General features: G+C 40.0%; 1 protein-coding gene across 2 annotated transcripts in view; it reads right to left on the reverse strand.

Annotated features, from left to right (window-relative positions):
• Nucleotides 1–20,485, reverse strand: part of DAB2IP (DAB2 interacting protein) — a 142,857-nt gene that overhangs the window by 119,615 nt on the left and 2,757 nt on the right. The window lies entirely within an intron of this gene.

Here is a 20,485-nt window from a genome sequence, read left to right on the forward strand (position 1 = left end):
AACGCGGGGCTCCGGCTGGCCCAGCCTGGCCTGGCTGGCAGCCCCATCTCGCAGGCACAGGTACGAGACACCACCCACTCACCAGCGACCAGGAGACAGGCGAGAACTTCATTACCTGATCGAAACCCCCCAGATTTTCAGCCATGGCTGGCAGAATTGGACTCAGGTGTTTTAGCTACATGTAAAAATACCCTATAAAGCATGCATAAACACAGCATATGGACTCAGCAGCTATATGCACTATCTTTACAGAAGAAAGAGACCCCTGCACTGAACGTCCAGCGCCTTCTTCTCCGCTGTGCCTCCTCCCTCATGGAACATAAGTCACAGCTCCTGTCGTGCTCCACAGCAAAGCCAGCACTAAACATTTTAATAGCAAAGCTTCTAATGTGTTATTTGCTTATTGTTAGGAGTTAATGTTCTACATAATCTGAACATTACATTTAATCTCTTGGCTAAATAAGGCAATAAAAGTATACTACTACTGTGGTGTCCAGTATTTACAGCGTATGAGAATAGTCTTAGTGGGTCAAGCACATTAGCCAGAGAAAGTGGGGTAGTATTTTACAGAGAAACCAGGATTTTGGGGTGAAGCCTAAAGAAGTGTTCCTTTTACACACAGTCATAGCAAAGAAATAAATTAGCTAGATATAAACAACTTGGCAAATCCCTGCACAACCTGAGGTTCTGCACACACTGCTTCCCTTCCCCGTCCCCAGGAAAGGGGATAAGATATCCACTGGATCAAGCACAGATGTTGACACGCGTAAGGAAAGAAATGTGAGAAGAATGGATATCTTTCCACTGGGTGCTATGCCAGCATCCCAGACATACCCACAGAGCGCTCCTCCGCACCAGGCATGAGTCTCAGTAGTTTCTCCAGTCAACCTTAAGGAATAGATATAGGTCATGTAGCCTTTAGCAGCTCCCTTTTATAAATTAATACCCTTTATGTGTCTTGCAGGAAGATAATCACAGTCTAACTTATATCTAGCCTGTCATTTGTTCATGCTATTTAAACACTCCTTCCCCACCTAGGATATTCATGGGTCACATTATGTCTTTCTCAGGTTGCAAAATTTCCTGGGGCAGTCTGTGCGACTCTTGTTATGGAAGTGACTTTCCTGTTTCTAAGTGCATCAAGAATTTGAAACATCTAGATAACCAAAGGTGTTTCACATTTATTAAGTGCCACTTCACTTACAAACGAGGTATGTAACATGCATTCATGTGAACTGAATATTTCTCCAGGAGCTATTTGCATGATTGAACTAGGATGCTGTATATAACACAGGCCATCAGGTTATACACTTTGCCATCTTACACAAAGCCAACTCATAAGATAACAAAGGCCTTTTCAAAAGTGTTTTGTCCATGAGAAATACTTTCAGGGAATTTTTTATAGTACAGAGAAACATGACTATGAAACAGCAAATGTGAGGATTTGCATTATCTAGAACATTGCTAAGATATTTCCCTCAGCACTCAGACCTTAGCCAGCCTCATACTCATGATATCAACATGATATCAGCCTCATACTCATGATATCAACTCTTCATGCTCTTGTTCTTCTGGCTAGATCAGGCCTCTGGTTGCCTGCTATAGAGACTAGCCAATATTTACTGTGAAGGAAAAGATCAAAAATATGCAACTGGCCAATCATGCAGTATTTCCCTAAACACCACTGGTGAGCAGTTTTTGCCCAGAAGCAAGAGACTGGACTTCCTTATCACTTCCAGCCTAGCCACAAATATGTCATCATATTATCAAGCCACTTCTTCAAATCCAGTAATAGCTTTGAACTCTGGACAGGGAATTGATAAGGAAAAAAACAAATACTTTCTGTGGCAAATGATCACAGCTTTGTTTCACTACCTTCTATTTCACATCTTGACAACTGTTAGATGATTTGTGCAGGATTTGGAAATTAGAATTTAGGGTTGCAGTAAGATATTACTTTCCTTCTGTTTCCCGTTGTTTTTACATTCATTGCTACCAGAAGGAGATCACACTGTACCATTTTCAGTTTTCATTGCTAGCTTCCTTGGGAGAATGATATGTCAGAGATTTTAATGCTGATAAATTATGCTGCTCTAGCAATACTTTGCACCTCCATAGTGCATGCCAGAGATCAGAAAGTCTAATGTGTGAATTACTACCTTCTGTAATTTTTAGATGGGGTAAAGAAAAAAAGAGAGAGGAGTTGGTCTCCACAAATACAAGAGAGAGAGAATCCAACCTGGGGTGTGACCGCCGTGCTTTCCTGGTGAGATCATAAGAACATCATCCATTTCTTCTTCATTTATGACTTTAATCAACATTTGATTCTGATCTCCAGACAAACGAGGCTAATCCTACCGTATGAACATTACCTACTCCTCTAGCCTCGCTGCATTCTTGTGAGTTCTAGTAATTAAAGCATTGCCCTTTACATTACATGTTCTTTATATGCTTTGAAGTTTATATTGAGAGCTGTCTAGGGCAGAATTGTGTCTTCCTATGTGTGGGCAGCATTTACCACCAGTAAAAATATCTTAGAAAAGATTAAACTACTAACTTAGGAAGGTTTCATTCAGAAGTTAATAGACTTGTATGAAATGACAATAAATAGAAACCTGCAGAGCCCAAGAATCCCTTCAGAATTTGCCACAGCAGAAAACCATGAGATGCCACAACCTGTGGTGCTGAGGGTCCTTACTTGAGCCTGAACTCAGCCCAGTGCAGAGACACCCTGTCCACACAGGGTAGGGGTACTCTGGAGCGGTTAGCCAGGATGTAGCGCGGCTGCACTGCTGCACAATGTAACGTTCTTTTCCCATGCCGCATTGCGAGATGTAGACACGTTAGCTCATTCAGAACTAGTGCAAAATTTGCACAAATGAGAATAACCGCTTCTGCTTCATTTAGTACAGATTTGTCGTTGTTTAGCCCAAATTACTTTTCAAGTTCTGCTGGAATACAATGAAGCAAAACTTAGGCTAATACTAACATCCTTTTAGGTAGTGGACATAAAGTAAATCATTAAATACCCTTTAAAATGTAAGCAGAGGTACTAACTGTATAAATTCATCCCTTGCACAGCCTAACTTCTGAGCAAGAGGAGATATGTTAGGGTCTTTAGAGTAGAGACAACCATTCTGGTCAAGAATATAGCACCATGCAAACCTGCACAGTTGTATGGAAATTTGCCATCCATCAAAGCCCACAGAAGACTATGGCACAGAACTCAACCAGCCTAGCAAGGAAAAGACATACAGAGCTCGCGCTGTGCAGTGATTTAACTTTTTTAAGTGAAAGGGCCTTGCTTTTCTTGTTTTGTTTCTGCAGTTTTGACTCTGACATCCTCAAGTCTGGAATACAATTGCTCTAATCAGAAGAGCTGACTGAAGTTATAAGACGACACAAAGAACAAAAGCAGAAAAAACCAAAACAAATCCTTTTGAGGAATAGCTTAATCACAACCACTGTTACTTAAGCTAAAACAGGATGGGCACAATTCAAAACAGGACAATTAATTAAGTCTGCTGTGATTTGGGCTGTTTTTTCTTACATATTTGGACAAACCCAAAATCTGATGCCATCGTCTTGCTGCAGATAGAGGAAGGTGGGACTCTCATTTTAATTTTTCCTGCTTATCAATTTTGGCATTTCCAATTACTCTAGAACCTGGAAATAATCTTACATTTTATTATAATATTTGAATGTTTTAATATTATAATCCTTTTATAGCATATGTGCAAACCCATCAGAACCGTATCCCTTTGAGATGCAGGAATTGCGTACTTCCACACACCCTCAGCCAATGATAAGAAAACTGGAAAGAAGAGAGAAAAAGGGAGGGGTGCAAAACTGAGTAGACTGTTAAAGACAGCACAATCTTGATCTCCTGTTTCATTAAACATAAAGTAATGATGCAAGTCGGGAACTGACTCCCTCACCATTAATGTTCATTCGCAGTGAACCCACATGATAAAGTTTTAAAGGTAAAAAGTCAGCACCATGGAAACATAATATATATGAAATAAAAAAAAAATCAATAAATCAAGCTGGATGCACCAAGAGCAGCTTTCTTTGGAAGAGTCCTGGCAGCTCTCAGTATTTTCGAAGCACAACGAGCAAGGAAAACAGGGAGAGGGGCTGGCCAAACACACATGGGGCAAAGCGAAGAGCGTGGTGAGGGTTTGAACCACCGGGACTGGGACAGTGCTAATCCAACAGGAACCCTGAAGAAAGAGACAAAAGTCCTGGTTTATGCTCTTATCCAGAGACCACACAGAATAAACACTATAAAGACGTATCACAGGAACTAGTGAACAGATGGGGTTATTTTTATAGTTCTTCCATATCTTTTTGTTTCAGTTCAAGCAAATCTCAACTACAAAGGACTTGAGAGGATGTCAGAATTTTTTTCACTACTCATAATAATAAACCTGCCATAAATAAATACTGGCCGTGAGTATAAATGTGTAATGCAGTATTTCATATCTGGTGCCCATTTTTTCTAGCATATCAGGGATAAGCTTATAGGTATAAAATTGGGAGCAAATCTTTTCTACCAGACCTGTCCTTATTCTGGGCTTTAGAATCTTAGTTTATTTTTTTATATTAAACTTCTTTAATTCTGGAATCAGCTTTTTTTCCTGCTCTTGCACAGCATCTATGCTGCTCTTCCATGGCTCTTCCACAGTACATGGAAATACCCTTTTACTGAAGCTCCACTGAATGGATAATTAATATTTGTATTTGTGAACCAAGTAGAGCCTTGCCAATGCTAAGCATCCTATTATAGCCATAAATGTACCAAAAAAAGTGAGTTTACCTGTTTCTACAATTACCAAAGTTAGCCTTAGCTTTCAAAATAAAATAGAAACCTTTTTTGGGCAGCATTTGATACTGTTTGTTACCAGGTAAAGACACCTAAGTGCGCATCTCTACTATTCTCTTTGTAGAACATGACTGCATTAAACTACAGTAAGAAGTGCACAGACCAAAAAAAACCACTGAGGGTGAGTTTAGGCATCAGATGTGTCTCTCGGAAGCCCAAGAACAGAAGTAATCCACCGAGTGGTCTCCTGGCATTGATACAAGAAAGGAAGGGAATTTCATGTATAGCACTGACCTTTATGGATCAAATATTTTTTATTTGTTCAGTGTATAGAGGCATGTGCCTGTAAGTTTATGTATCGTTTCAAACACTTCATATGTAATATATTAGTGTTGGGTCTTTTGATTTGAACTTCTAAGTTATAAGTTGTTTTCCTATTATCCAGTTCTCCTCCTGTCAGATGTGATAAAGGGCTCTATTCACGAGGTGACCGAACAGACAGCCCCTATGGAGTCCCCTTCCCCAAAGAGTGCATTTCTAGCACATGCAATGCTTGAACTTGGGCATATGGTAGGCAGGAGACTGTCAGCCAGAGTGTCATCTGAAGTTGAAGACATCCCCAAACTTATGAGAATCCTTGCCGAGCTAACCTTGAGAAGTTATACTCTTGCAAGTTTATCAACCAACAAACCCAAATTCTGTTTACATGACAAAACCCAGCTTGCTCCAGTCAGTAAGACTTCCCTAATATGCAAGCCCGGGGAAAGGGCAAAGGAGAGCAATAGTCTACAAATTCCACAGAGCACAAGAAATGTGAACTTAAAAGGAAAACCAAAACAGTTTATTATCTCTGGACCTAGAAAAGCACACATAGATTAACATGTACTACTCCTCCTGTTTAGAGGAGGCTGAACGCATGACTTTGTTCAAGTGGGTGAAAACTCCCTCAGTTTCTCTTTCTCAATTTTATTTCATAAATCTCAGGACCCTTCCCAGTCATCCTGTGAGCCCCTAAAGAAACACGCAGATGAGGTGAAGTAAGGAACCCTTACGTCTGAGAGTAAGAGCAAGTAACATCCATCCATGAACCACCAACTTGCTCTGACTGATGTTACCTTAAAACCCCTATTCTATAGGGATAAAGAAAGCCCCTCTGAGACTCAAGTGTCTTGGAATTAGGATAAAACCCAAAAGAATGAAAAAATAGCTGCAAAAACATTGTGTGTCCAGTGATAGATGGCAACAAAAACTCAAATCCTACAGCTCCACACGCTGTGGTCAGACTTGTGCTCTGGCATCCAGAGTTAGAGAATAAACACGGAGATACAGTACATAAGCGCACAAGAGGGTATATCTGTGAGCCAGGCCATAAAGCAGTCCCGGAATGTGAGAAACAGCTCATGTTGGTAAGCGCTGCTTAGCAACACTGCCCTTCTATGGCAAAAGATTAATCAAATTTGCAGTGTCATTGGAAACACTCAGTTCAGTCCATTTGAAAAATCAGATGGAAGATGCACTGAAGTCCCACAGGTCACCAAAGGGACAGTGTGGGTCTGTCTAGGTCGTGAAAACTGGAATTACGTCAAATGAGAGGCACTGAGGGTTAATTATGAATATGGCAAATCTAATACATGCAAGTACCAGCAAATCACAGATAGAAGAAGCAATAGCTTCAACACATAACATCTCATCCTTTTTCCACCTCTGGCCAATAAAGGATTGCTGCTTATGCTCTATTTTTGTAAAGATTTTACCTATCTTGTTGAAAATGTCTCGGTCACAGGGTCTTCTCCCTCTGCCCTGGAGAAAGAATTACACAGACTGGCAGCTCTCAGTGCCGGGTATCTCTCAGGACATTTTTCCTGATATTCAGCTAAATGTTTCTTTGCAGAATTTCACTCTGTTCCTTTTCTGCTCTTTTCTACCAGGGAAAGGCTCCTCTCCCAGCCTCTGAAATAGTCACCCTCAGCCAGCACACACCCTTAGTCCCTGACCAAGAGAACTACCAAAAAACTTCAGGCAAGCCAAGGCCTTAGGGTAAAGTAACAGAAAACTTGGGAAGTCTCTGTCTGCACTCTCCAGCTAGCACTGATGACTTGCATGTAACATGCACATGGAACAGGCGGGACGTTAATCGAGTCCGAATGAAGAAATGCAACTGCCAGGAAGAATCTAGAAAACAACTGCAATTCGACAGCCATTGTTATTCAGGGATCAGCTGATTCTTCAATTTGGATTCTTTTGTTCTCCTATTAAAACAAAACCACACTACTCTGGATTATTTGTTCACAGTTCCGTAATTATCATACTGTCAACATTTCATATCCGAACAAGACAGATAAATATTCCTTAGGAAGGTAGGAGAAGGGTAATTGAGCAATCAGGGGTGAATGATGCAGAAACAGAGATACAGGTAGAATGCAAGTAACCTTGAGAACAAAAACAGTTATTTACCCAAAGAGAGGAGCGACTAGAAAAAAAACTGCCTAGATGAAGCCAAGCAAGGATGCCACCTGGGAAAGAATTTCAATAGGGTGAAACAGTTTTCTTATTTAACTGGCACAGTGGAGTCAACCATCCCAGAGTACAAACTGTTGATATACAAAACTTCTTTGCCTTTAGCGAGAACAATCCTGACAGAAGCAGAGCACCTCCTGTGCAGCGCTGGGCAGTGCCAGCTTCACAAAGGTGAACAGAAGTTAGACCAGGTAACACCTTGCAGTAGCTGTTTTCCAGCTCCTGGAACCAGGCTTGCTGTGGCCATCCCAGGACTCTGTTTCTCCTTGAAATGCAGGAAAAAAGACTCCAAGCTTCGCTTTCCTCTGTTCTCTCTCTCCTTAGAGAACTGTGCTCAAATTAGGTTCTTGAGCATCTTTAGTGCCCTAGAACAAAGCTGTCACTGCTGAACAGAAGTTGAAACCAAGCGCTGGCAACCTCCATGGCAGGTTGTAATTGCAGCAGAGGAAAAACTATGTCCTGACAACCTCAGGACTAAGCAAAGTGCCTTCTGATAGTCCCTGAAGATCCCAGCAGTGTCTAAATGAAAAAAAAGGATTCACACTGTACATGAAGTCTGCTTTCCAGTGTAATTATGGCAGTCGTTTAGAAAGCAAACAAAATGCATCACATTATCCATATTCTGGGACTTGTTACTGCAAAGAGTAAGATCTAGTAACATAAAAAGACAGATGTTTCTCCAAGTAAGGTTTTAAGAAACAAACTAATCCAGCCCCAGTAAGGATCATCAAGGAAAATTTGAGGGAACCTCCCAACATCTATGGCCTCTAGGAGAGAGTCATTCTTACTATTATTTATGAAAAGAGAAAAGTAAGGCATTTAACCTTAATGGTTAAAGCAAGCTGGTCATATTTGGAGCTTTGGAGATTAAGTTTTATACAGCCAGGAAGGAGAGGGGAATACCAAAAACATTTAACAATATGCCAGGGGTTGTTAAGACTCCATTTCCCTTCATCATGCAATGCGGGGAAGCCCAGAATCCTTTTGGTAGAGATGAACTGTCCCTCCTCAAAGTACCACTACCAAAACATGCTCACTCCCCCAGTTCAGGCTTAAAGAGTGATTTTTTTTTTTTTCCTAAAAACTCAAAGCTTAGATATTTATTATAATTTGTTTTACTGCAGGTAATTGCCTGCATGTTAAACCAACTGAATCTTGACTCTGGAAAGCCAGCCACGTTGGCTGACTGTCACATATATACCATGCTCTATTCAAATAACTGGGTTAGACTCATGAGAGTTTAAGTGACTTCAAACAAAAACTCCAAATCCAGGAGGTACACAGCTAAGCCATTACTCAACACTTTGAAAACATATCCTATGAGTTCAGAGACTTCAATTGTTTATGATATAGTTTTAAGTATTTGACTTTCAATAAATGTAGTAAGTTTCACATTTACAGTCTCCCATGCACTGTACACACAGGAGATTTATTTTACAATGGAGAGCAACAGATTCCAATCAGGCAAATATTTTTGAAACCTCAGATAGGGAGAGAATGAGTGCCTTTTAGATTAAAAGGGATAATTCCCAGCTGACAGAAAATTATTCACACTCCTATAAATTTAAACTTTCACGATACTTTTTGTAGCATAATAATGACTTAAACAGTCGATATCAGCTGTGAATCATTACATTCATCCTGCTTTTAAAATGTAGCTGTGATTTAAATGAAGATAAAGAATTTATAGGACATGGTAGCAATGTGTATTTGGATGCTTTGTGATCCCATTCGGGCATGAAAAACAACCAAACTCTGCAAAGACTGATGGTTTTTATCACTCAGACTTGTTATAGAAGGCATCCAAGGGAAAACACCTGCAGGTTCTTAAGACTTCGAGCCTGCACACAAGGTACTGGCATATAACTATATAAAGGGTCCTGCTTGCTGTGATAAGTAATTCATTGCAAGGCATATGGCCATAGACATCCTGATCCACAGTCCTTTGGTGCTTTTGCCATGGTCCAAGAAGCCCAGGAGCTTCCAAGAGCTGCACTTTGGAACTGTTACTGTGGGGCGGAACTTCAGCTCCAGTGGGTAAGTGACCATTGGGCTCAATACATTTATACCAGGTACATAACCTGCATATGAATAGCTGGGATAAACCAATCTGATTTCAGGAAAGAAGGTATCTTTTCATATAAAGCAGATTAACTTAATTCTTTTATAATATCAGAAATGAGAATATGCCTTTTAAAAGGCAGTCCATAGGAAGATCCATGCTTCAACAAGCTTACTGTCTGAGAAGGGGAGAAATGAGGTAGCGTAGGTGGAGGTGGGATAGCAGGTAGGAAATACTGTCAAAATCGATTCTTTTGGCAGGTCACAGAGGAAACAAGTTTGAAGGTAGAGGTGTCTAAGTGATTTGCTACACTGACTATACAGCAGATAAGTTGCAAAGTCAGGATTACTTCTCAAGAATGCTTCATTCCTATGCCAGCAGTCCAACCATTCAAATACATTGCCCCATGTTAAAACAGGTATCAAAGATCCCCAAGATGAGCAATAAACACACAGGGGAGATGAGAAAACCATCTCCATAAATCTGTTTACATTAATGTTCTCTTTTAAAGTCCACTTTTGCTATATGATACAGAGTAAACTGTTTCATGAGTGTGTTTTATACATGCTTTCCCTACTTTGATTTATGGCCTTGGAGCAGCATGCGGATGTCATGTTGTATCTAGTCATCAGGCATCTTCCTACTCATTTCCATCTGAAATCTTCAGAGCAGAGCAAATACTGGAAGAGATAACCCCATTTTCCACAATATTGATGACCAGCTCTAAGTCTACAGAAAGGTATCAACATCAAGTCGCTGCATTTTCATTGACAAATCTTGTGTGCTTTTAATAACACATTTTCTACAAAACCAGCTGCTAGGCCAATAAATTTTAAAAAGCAGTTGGTAGATGATATGTTTAGAATAAAACATTATTATTATCCTTTGAATGTAGGGATTCATTGTGTAATTTTGCAGTAAAAGTTACTCATTCAAATATGAAACTCATGTTTCAGGGAGATGCTCTTGGCTCCAAAGACTTTCACCACAATTCTGAAGCTTAAATTGGAACATTTGTATTCAGCAATAATTACAGCTGCAATCAAACAAAAATGTTAACTTTTGTAAAGTTATGGTGAATACCTACTATAATTCAGATAATACATCAGTCTTGCATTTTTCCCTATCTACCTTTCTAGACAACTTAATTTCCAGACATTGTGAAAATCCTTAAGATGAAGCTCATTTGTCCTAACCTCAAAATTTATGAAAACTAGTATTTCAGTTTGATTCACCTTCTGCTTACAGCTTTGAATAAAAGGAGAAAAATTACAATGAAAGGATAAATATAACACACATATGGCACTTACAGGAGTATACCAGCCTTGCTTTCAGGAGTTTTTCTGTCCTTCATGACACACAGATCATAAAATTTTTTGATTAAGAAAGCTTAGGACTGTAACAGGCAATAATCCTTAGGATGGGGTAGAAGGAATCTTTCTACTTGAAATTATACCACAAAAAATCAAGAACTTTAGGTGGTTTTATATATTTATAAAATAGTTCTCACAACCTCAAAGTCCCCTCCTAATTAAAATAGAAACCAGAGGCTAGAAATACGCACCCTTCCATCTAGAGACTGCAAGTGAGGTCTCTACCTGCCCCCTCTATGCAAAATAAAAATGAAAAGCGCCCAACAGTTTTTCCTTCTCAGATGAAATCACAAATATTCAATCATCAATTTAAATTGAAATGAAAAACAATGCAAGACTACTCCCTGCTATTTTTCTCCACCTTTACTCCTTTCCTTTTCCTCCTATGCTTGTACCTTGTGTCTGACCTTTGGGTTAAGGTGGCGAAGAACGTGATGTGAGGTAGCAATAAACTACACAGCTGACAATTACGCTTCCTAGGACACTCAAATTGAAAGCTTGCCAAAGTTATAAACCAAAAAGAATATCCTTCAAGAATTGGAGGCAAAAATTAAGTTCATTGCTGTTTTATCCCTCAATAAGACAGACATTGTAAGTGGCAGATCCTATTTTTGGGTCGTAGCAATGATTCTTTCTTGCCTAATTATTAGCAGTGGATTTACTATCTTTAAAGCAGAACTTTGTCACCCAGCAGGAAATTTCAATTCTATCAGGCAGATTGAAGTCTCATTCATTTATTCCTTAACTGTTTTTGACTCACTTGCTAATTATCAAGGAAGGCTGCATTCAAAGCAGGTCTGAAGCCAGGAGGCAGGCATGGCCTGCATGCTGTCCCTCAGTTAGAGCCAGCTGCCATACCAGTTGTGCAACTTTCTGAGTGCCTTGTTTCCTATGAAGGTATCCTCCTCTACCTCCTAATATTAGAAAAACTTGAATTACTATTTGTAAATCTTTTAAAAAATCTAGACTTGACAGGGAGCTACAAAACACCAAGCAAGGTATATGGGTGCCTTTTTGACCCTGTTCTTCTGGAAGGTGATTGCAGTGCTCAGAAGCTAATGGATGTAGGGATATGGGGGGGCATTACTTGGACATGCTGAGTTCCCACCTTGTTCCATACCACATCCCTATTTCCCAAGTATGTCTAAAGACATAGTCATCTCTGCTCTCAGTATGAAAGTAGATAATCAACTGCTAAGTAAGATTAGTATAGAAAGAAAACTAATCCTAGATTCCACCCACTCCTGCAATATCTGCATAAAACAGATGAGCGCAGACCTGGGCTCCACCTTTCCTTATACTACCTGCATGCCTTGGAAGAGCAGGCTGCAGAGGTCACTGCGCAGCACAAGCAGAAGCTCTCCTGGTCATGGCAAGGAGGCAGAGTCATGGCGCAGCCCCTCCGGCAAGCAGAAGCTCTCCTGGTCATGAGGAGGCAGAGTCATGGCGCAGCCCCTCCGGGCTCCCAGCTGCTCTCTGAACATGACACGAGTTAACACAGCTCTGCACGTCATAGCCTGGAACGCACACTTGGGCAAATCTCCCACCAGTTGCAAAGAAGGCATGGGAACTTGATCGTTTACTATAATCAGGTCAGACTGTCACATCATGGGAAATATGTGGATATGATCTTGCAAGTGGCAGGAACGAAGGGACGAGACAAGGGCAGGCAGAGGCAGGTTATGCTGATGACTGTGAATCCCATTCTGCAGAACAGTGTACATAACTACACAGAGCAATTTAGGAAATAAAGACATGATTAGTTCTGGAGCTAATTTCCTTGGTGCTTTGAAGAATGTTGCAGGTAAGATATGATCCACGGTAATTATGGAGGAAGATAAAGACAGGAAAGTTGCTGGCAGAGCGCCAGGCCCAGGAATACCTGAATACCTCAGGAAAGGCATTATAGCTTGTACCATTGCGCTCTCAAATTATCCGTGATGCCTGAGCCGTGACTATCACTGTTCACTAGGAAAAAAAGAGGGTGGGGAGGACAAATACAGTCTATTCCTTATCAGAGTGCAGTGCTGAGGAAAAGCGGCAGTATGGAGGAGAAAGTGAATCTTGTTTCCATGGTAACTAAAGTTTGAAAAAAGTATATAGAAATCAATGTCATCTTAACATGTATGTTTACATGCAGACCCACAGTAATAAAAAGTTATTCAGCTGCAAGTATCACAGGACCATGCAATCATCATGAGACCATCCGAATCAGATCTGCTGTTTCAAGTAGCTGCGCTTGGTTTGGAACAACAGTGTCACCACCTGGAGAAACATTCTCACATTAGGCAGCACCAGTTTGGGATTTGGATGGGAAGAAGAAACCCCCAAAACAACTTCCAAATGATCTAACTTAGCAGCCCTACTCAATAGAAAGTGCCACAAGCTCTTCCATGCCAGTTAAAGTTCAAAGTCAGACACTTCCACAGGGTTGGACAACACAGAAAGATCACTTCCAATTGGGATGGAGCATCTCGTACGTGATTTCCTGTCACAGCACCCTAAGTTCTTACCAAAGTACGCAGATGACATGTGAACCATCTAACAGAAGGAAAGTCCAAGAAATTATGGCTCAAAATATGGCATAGTTATGGCTATTAAAAGAGAAGTGTTTAGTCTAAGTGAGAAAAATATGTCTTAGAAATTAAGTTAAAACTTGGAAGAAATTTATTGATAACCATTCAGTGTTAACTGTGGCAATGACACACATTTCTATTAATTCCACTGCAATTAGTTTAATATCTAAGTTAATATCTAATATCCATGAGCTAAAGCAATACAAATTCCCAAATGGAAAAAGTTCAGAGATAAAGGTCATGATTAAACGGACACTCATATTCTACTGGAGCTCTCCAAGAGATTCAAATAATACCTTACATTATTTGACTTGTTTTCTGAAAGCACAATATCAGTGCTATTGAAAGCGGGAGAACAGAATGTGTTTATTACCCTACCTTTTATATCTGCAGTACAATTCTTTATCTGTGACCCAGAAACAAATTAAAGGGACACTGTCAAGTTGTATATTTTAATGGTTGTCTTTTCTCTGTGCTACCAGCAATCTGAGATTTTTTCAGTGCCTAGAGGTTTAAACAAATTAAAGCTTTTGTTTATTTACTTTTTGCCTTTCATTCATTTCACAGAAATTAAACTAGTCAGATTCATTTGTCTCCCTACAGCCTGTTAATTAGTACAGGGTGTTTGCATTTGGACTTCCAGGGAAGAGTTTGAAATACTACCGATTTTTTTCTTGCACTAGTTTTGAAATGAGCAAGAGGTAGCCACTTCTGTTCAAACCATCCTTTGGAAATGGAAGACTCTAAAGAACTGATATGAATCCAAGTATGTTGCTGAAAAATCCAGGGAGAATTTGAGATTGTTTGTCTGTCTTTGTGGGGAGAATTCAAACAATTGCAACAGACAAAAATACAACAGAGCACCTGAGCATATATTAAATTGTGAAATTGCCACAAAAAAGGCCAAACAAACATGTTTGAGAGAGAGCGAAGGCCAGACATCTGGACAGTTTTAATAATTTTCACCATTTTACATGATGCCTTGAGTTGTTTTTGTTCCTTATAAGATGATCAACAGAACTACTATGCAGTTCCAACTCTTTTATACAGATTATGAAAGATGGGGAAAGTCATATAATCTTTCCATGCCTTAGTTTCCCCATTCATTTTAAGGCATTATGATAAATTGCAACCCCACAGTGACTGCAAGCTTGAATTCATTCAGATTGGCAGAACACTTTAACAGCCTCAGATGAAAGGTGCTACAGAAATGCCAAGTACTATCACTGTAATTATCATTCAATATACACTGATCAAAAGAATGAAATGTGAATTAGCATTTCCTATAGCCCTACTTACAGCCTAAATTTTAATATTCCTCCCATGGGCTCTCTCCATGAAAACATACAGGAACTGTTGGTATTTCTCATATGGCCGCAACACTGCTTCTACAGGAGTGGAGGAATGGAGGGATCTAAAGAGAAGAGTCAAAAAATCATGAGAATAACACAGGTTTCTCCTACAAAAGTTTGCGCAGGCTTTCCGGGAAGAGCTTGGAGCTGCTTTCTCACTCTCACTCCTTCCCTGTCTCCAGTCTCTTTCCTGGCACAAGGATGTGATCTTCTGTTGCAGCTCTAAGGATTTTCTGCCGTTGGCCTCCTTTGGACCCTGAACAACACTTCTCTGAAAGCCCCTGGGTTTCACATACCCCAGAGGAGTGGGTCCAGCTGTCCTCAAAGGATGAGAAAGTGTAAACATTTGGAATAGCTAAATGAAATCACTGGAATCGTGCTAATTTACACCCACTGCAGAGCCAGACAACTTGCCGAAATGTTTGTTTTCCCCTTTCTCACCTGGGAACTACACAGCATTTGACTTTATTTTCCCTAGAAACATAAGCTCCCCTGTTAATCCACTGCCCGGGCCTAACATAGGAAGGAAAAATGTGAGTTTCTCCCCTAGTCCTGAATATGTTTCAGCGGTCGTTGGGGCACAGCAATTTAGTAACTCATGGCCATTTCCCTCTTGGTGGAAGCTGCCATCACTGCAGATTAAATAAGGGGGTCTGACTGCCTGCTGTGTGGATCCTTACCCTTTAAGAGCTGATCAAGCTCTATTAATTCTGCTTATACAAAGCATCTAACGGATGCTAACAATGCCAGGTCATCTTCCATCCTCTCCTTACTGCCACATACCAGAGCCAGCCTTGCTGCTGTCCGTACAGACCCTGTGGAACAGAGGGCTTTGCTGTCCAACCATGTCAGTTTGATAGCAATCAAAAGCAGATGAAAACCATGCTCCACCCCACAAACACTAAACCAGGATTACCAACACTTTTAAAGAAGAGCGGCCTCAGTGTGTGAATTAAGCTGTTGATGAGCCCTTATGCCTCTTCCTTTCTGTAAAACTGTCCTTTAGACAGCTGCAGGCTCTGAAAAAGAGACCTCCCTGGAACATACTCAGTTCAAAAAGGAAAATAATCCATACTCTGCCTTGCCGAGTCCTTTTCAGTGAAGCAGGTCATAGCACCATGTCTTTTATCCTGTCATTTCTGTCTCCTGCTTGATGCACATAATAAATCCACAGTGGTTTGAACTGCAGCTCTGTGCTGAAATCTGACAATCCCCCGTATCTTTAACCATGCTGTCTTCCAGTATTCCCCCAACTGGAAACTCCAAGTTTACTTAGAAAATTTTCAATATACAAGGTCAGACTCAAATAGTTAAACATACTATATTTACAATCAGTTTTATTTTCCAATTCTTGTGCTAGGTAGCACTGAGTATGGAAAAAGATTCCCTTTTTTAAAACAGAATCTATCTTTCATGCCTTAACTAGAATTTATCCCATGTCTCATAAATTACATGCAAAAATTAAAGAGCAAAAATACCCAGAGATTTACGTTAACAAGATGACTTAGAAAAATAAGACAGAGGGCTCTAATTTTAATAACAAGCAATTGGAAATTTGACAACATGGGGTGCTGGCAGAGAACGTAAGAAAGCCAGGCATGTCTGACCTGGGAACAATGACTTGGGAGTCCAGAAAAGCACTTACTCATTTTCACATGACAGCATCAAGTTTGAGAAGAATATTTAATTCTCTTGAAACTGATCGAGGATTTCAGAGAAGTAATTAGGAGTAGCTTAGCTAGTGGTTAACACCAGGACTGGGAATTAGAAGTTAAGAAATTCAGCTCAGGACATATTTCCTGGCTTTGCTGCATGATCACATTTAAGTTAGTTAACTTTTCCCTACTTCAGTTTTCCCAGCTGTAAAATGAGGGTGCTAATAACTAGCCACCATTGCGGAGAGCCTGGAAATCCACCAACAAAAGATGCTTTGAGAGTACAAAGTCTGCATGCTGTTGTTGTACCTGACAAAAAAGAATCTGACAGTCAGGTTAACACTCCTAATTTTTGCAGAACAGTACCAGTGAGACTAGAAATAACTGCAAATGCTCAAAAGGACCTCATTTTTCTTCCAATCCCTAAAATGCTCAGAAACCCAGAGCTTCCAGGCATGTCCTGTTCCAGAAACGGTGGCTGAATTGACAGATACATTCTCAAAGTAATTTACATATTTCTTGCTGCCACTAACACTGGTTATCCAAATTCTGTTGCAGTTGACAGTTTAATGATAATAGCTTTCTGTTTATACATCATCTGTGATGATGTTCCTATTCTCCTTAAATTCAGTCCCCGTAAAAGGAGTACTTTAATGTATGCAGCCACAGACCAAAATGATAGTAATTTTCCCTTCTTGTTGGAATGGTTTAGTAAACAATTACATTTCAATTAAAGACGGGGTGATCATGCCGAGGGAAGCACCATACAACTCTTCACATAATACAGGAAGATAAATTCTCCAAAGTCAAACTATTATAATATAATTTACATGACTGCTTTTGAAAAAAAAATTAAAACAAAATGGAAAATAGTGTATATTATGCACAGGCAAAAACTTGGGAAAATATCCTTCAGTATCTCGTCCACAGCAGCTTGAACTAGGATTCCATTATTTAGGATTATGTTCAGTGAAGAGGAATGGTAGAAGGGTTACTCACTTTCACCTCTCCAGGAGTTTCCATTTAGTGATATGCCATTAGTATTTAATACTTCATTTATCAAATATTAAAAACAGGATAGATGGAGGAATGCCATAGAGTAGCTTATAATGTATCACTGTAAATTCAGCTGTGTACCCAACCCAAACAGGCAGAAAAACTGCTGGAAAACAAGTTAACATTACAAGCAGAAGAAGAACTAAAACCTAAAAAGATTTCATATTTCTTTGTGACTATAAATGCTTCATTATGAACGGGCCTGAAAGGCAGAGCAATGACAAATGAACCACGAAGGACAGCTCCTGCTCCAAGACATCACACTCAAAGTGCAGAACAATAGACAACAAGCAGACGATGAAGGAACAGGAGAAAACGAGGAAATGATGATACTCATCTTCATGACTGACAATGAGCCGGTGAAGAGTGTGTTTATAGCACTGGGTTTGGCCTTTGAAGCTTCTCTGAGAATTGCTTCCCTTCCAATTCAATTTACACAATTCCATGGATGGACAGCCTGATCATGTAGCTTATAGCTGCAATGTGCTTTGATTTTGTTTTGTTGGGGTTTTTTGTAGCCAATGTGGCTTCAACCAGAAGAAGCACAGAAGTGTTTTCTGAGATCCTGGAAAGCAAATGATTAATAGTAGAATTGAGGATTAAAGGTCCAGAAAGAAGAAAATCCTAAACCCTATCTAGCATTTTGGGGTAAGAGAGAGTATACAGATGCTTCCTCAGACACAGCTCTGTAAGAAAGGCAGAGAGCCATTTTCAAACCGTTTAAAAATATTCAGACCACATATGTTATATTAATTCACCCTATTTGGAAGGAGGTTCCTTGCACAGTCAGTGAGGTAGACTAACAGCAAGAAATCATTCTGATTTCTGGTTTCTTGATCCAATCACTTAATCCAACTCTTGCACAAGTTCTTTGGCAATTTGGACTTCTCCTTGGCCTGGGATATTTGCACAGAGAACTAAATAAATCAGGCTCTAATAAAAGCGGTCAATAGATGGCAATGCTCTAATGAGATGGGAGAGAAGTCATCACACAGCAAGTCTCAGCAATCCCACCCTTGCACTTGATTGCCCTGCAAGGTGGGCAGAGCAGGAGGATTTAATACCCAGGAGAGTTTCCCATCTTCTAGTCCCCATGTTTGATAATATACAACACAAATTTCAGGTTTAACCCATCTCACACCTTAAGCTATTTGGATTCAATGCAGAGAGGCTAAATGCCTCTCTGTATTCTCCTAACAGGTAAATGTCAGTCAACAGCAAGACCTCACTCATCTCCCCTTGAGCATGGCAAAGAGTCCGGCATTTGCCCTTTGTTACATTGGTGTCTACAGCTCTTGAGCATTATCAGCTGCTGCCAACTACCCATTCTCAGTGGAGACAACTCTAGGTCGCTACCTAAGCAGGCAACATTTTAACTGACATCTCATGCTAAGTCAAGCCTTCTGTCTTTCTTTTTCTATCCTTACATAGTGACTTTTCTTGAAGCACTTGTTAATTAGGTCTCTTCATTCAAGGGGCAGAATCATGACAAACAGGAAGGGTTCCCACAAGACCATTTAACTCTAAAGATGTCTCCTGCAAACGTGTGTGAGGATAGTCAGTCTCTGAATACTGAACTTGGTGCTCAGAGCAGATTCAGAATCAGCGACCCCAAATGAGCAGACACTTGGATTAGAGACTTGGATTCATTAGACTACATCAGATCATACAAAGCTCTGATAGCACAGAAGTTAAGTGAGGTGGGTTTACATGGAAAATAATCATTTTACAACATGAGATAACTAGGACTAGGGAAGGATTTTTCATGTTTAAGAAGCTCTATTAAAAATTTCTTTTTGTAGAAGGAATAAGAATAGCTAGTTCACATACTAAGATGTAGAAATCTTAAGGCTTGATTTTCAAGCTTATATTCTATAACTAAAAAAAATAGCATGAGCTATTGTTTTCCAAAGCTGCTACAAAAACCATAATGCCCAATTAACTGTAACTTGCCTGGCAAACTTCTGTATGGGAAGGGAGCACTTCCACCCTGGTTTGCTTTAGATTTCAAATGAAAGACAGCAACTGGGAGCGCAACACTGTCAAAATAGCTGAATCCAATGGCTCCTGAGCTTACTAGTCCCTTGGAGACTCAACAGCAGAAGGATGGAGATGTCAGGGAAGAACAATCAGCTGTAAAATATGAAAAGCTTACAACATCAAAACCTACAGCAGCAGGCTCAAAAGTAATAATCCCATTACCACTAAACTAAAGCACTAATTACTATTCCCAGTGGCTGGAGTGGACTGACTGCTAATGTTCCTCTGGTTAATGAAGGAAGGTGAGGGAGAATATATTTCTTAAGTCAGACATCTGCTGAAATCTGGGCAGCCATAAAAACTATGTATGTAATGAAGCCATTCATATTAATGGCAATAACATTCAGAGGGCTGAGCAGGAAAAGAAATGAGATGATAGTGGATTGTAACTCAGAGAAGAAAAATGCTCTGTATTATCCATTTGATGACTGCCCTTAATTAATCCATACTGAATAACAGAGCCAGTCAAAGCAAGCAACCACATCCCATATAGGCTGTTTCACTAACAGGAGCTAACCTGCTTAAAGACAGGAATAACTTCTCTAAAAACATAAAGCGGGGTATATGCCATTGGAAAAGGAATAAAGAGCATTTTATTTTCACTGACTACAATTACACTAAGAAAAAGACTCCCAAATCCTCTGTCTTGCAAAGAATCCAGATTTCCCCATCATTCTTTGCCTTTTTCATCAACAAGTAGTACATTGTTTAAGGTTCAAAGGTGCTCATTTACCGAGAGAGACAGATTCTGATAAATGAAAGGCACAAAGCAAAAGCATGCTTATTCAGTTAGCTTTACTGTGTTTCTGTCTGCCATGCTCAGAGCTTTAGAGCATTTGTAACTGATAATCATTTCAGATAGAGGGCATGTGGCTTGTGGAACAAGGGGGTTAGACAAAAAAATTAGTTTCCCTCTTGGCATTGAAACAAGATGCACCTTGCTTAGCAAAAAGGTGATACCACAAGGGGAATCAGACCAAAAGATGATCCCTCTGTGTTTTGACCTGTTAGAACAGGGAGCTGTTAGGA

This window comes from Aptenodytes forsteri, unplaced genomic scaffold (genome assembly GCF_000699145.1).
Source record: "Aptenodytes forsteri isolate BGI_AS27 unplaced genomic scaffold, ASM69914v1 Scaffold68, whole genome shotgun sequence".
Classification (NCBI taxonomy): Eukaryota; Metazoa; Chordata; class Aves; order Sphenisciformes; family Spheniscidae; genus Aptenodytes; species Aptenodytes forsteri.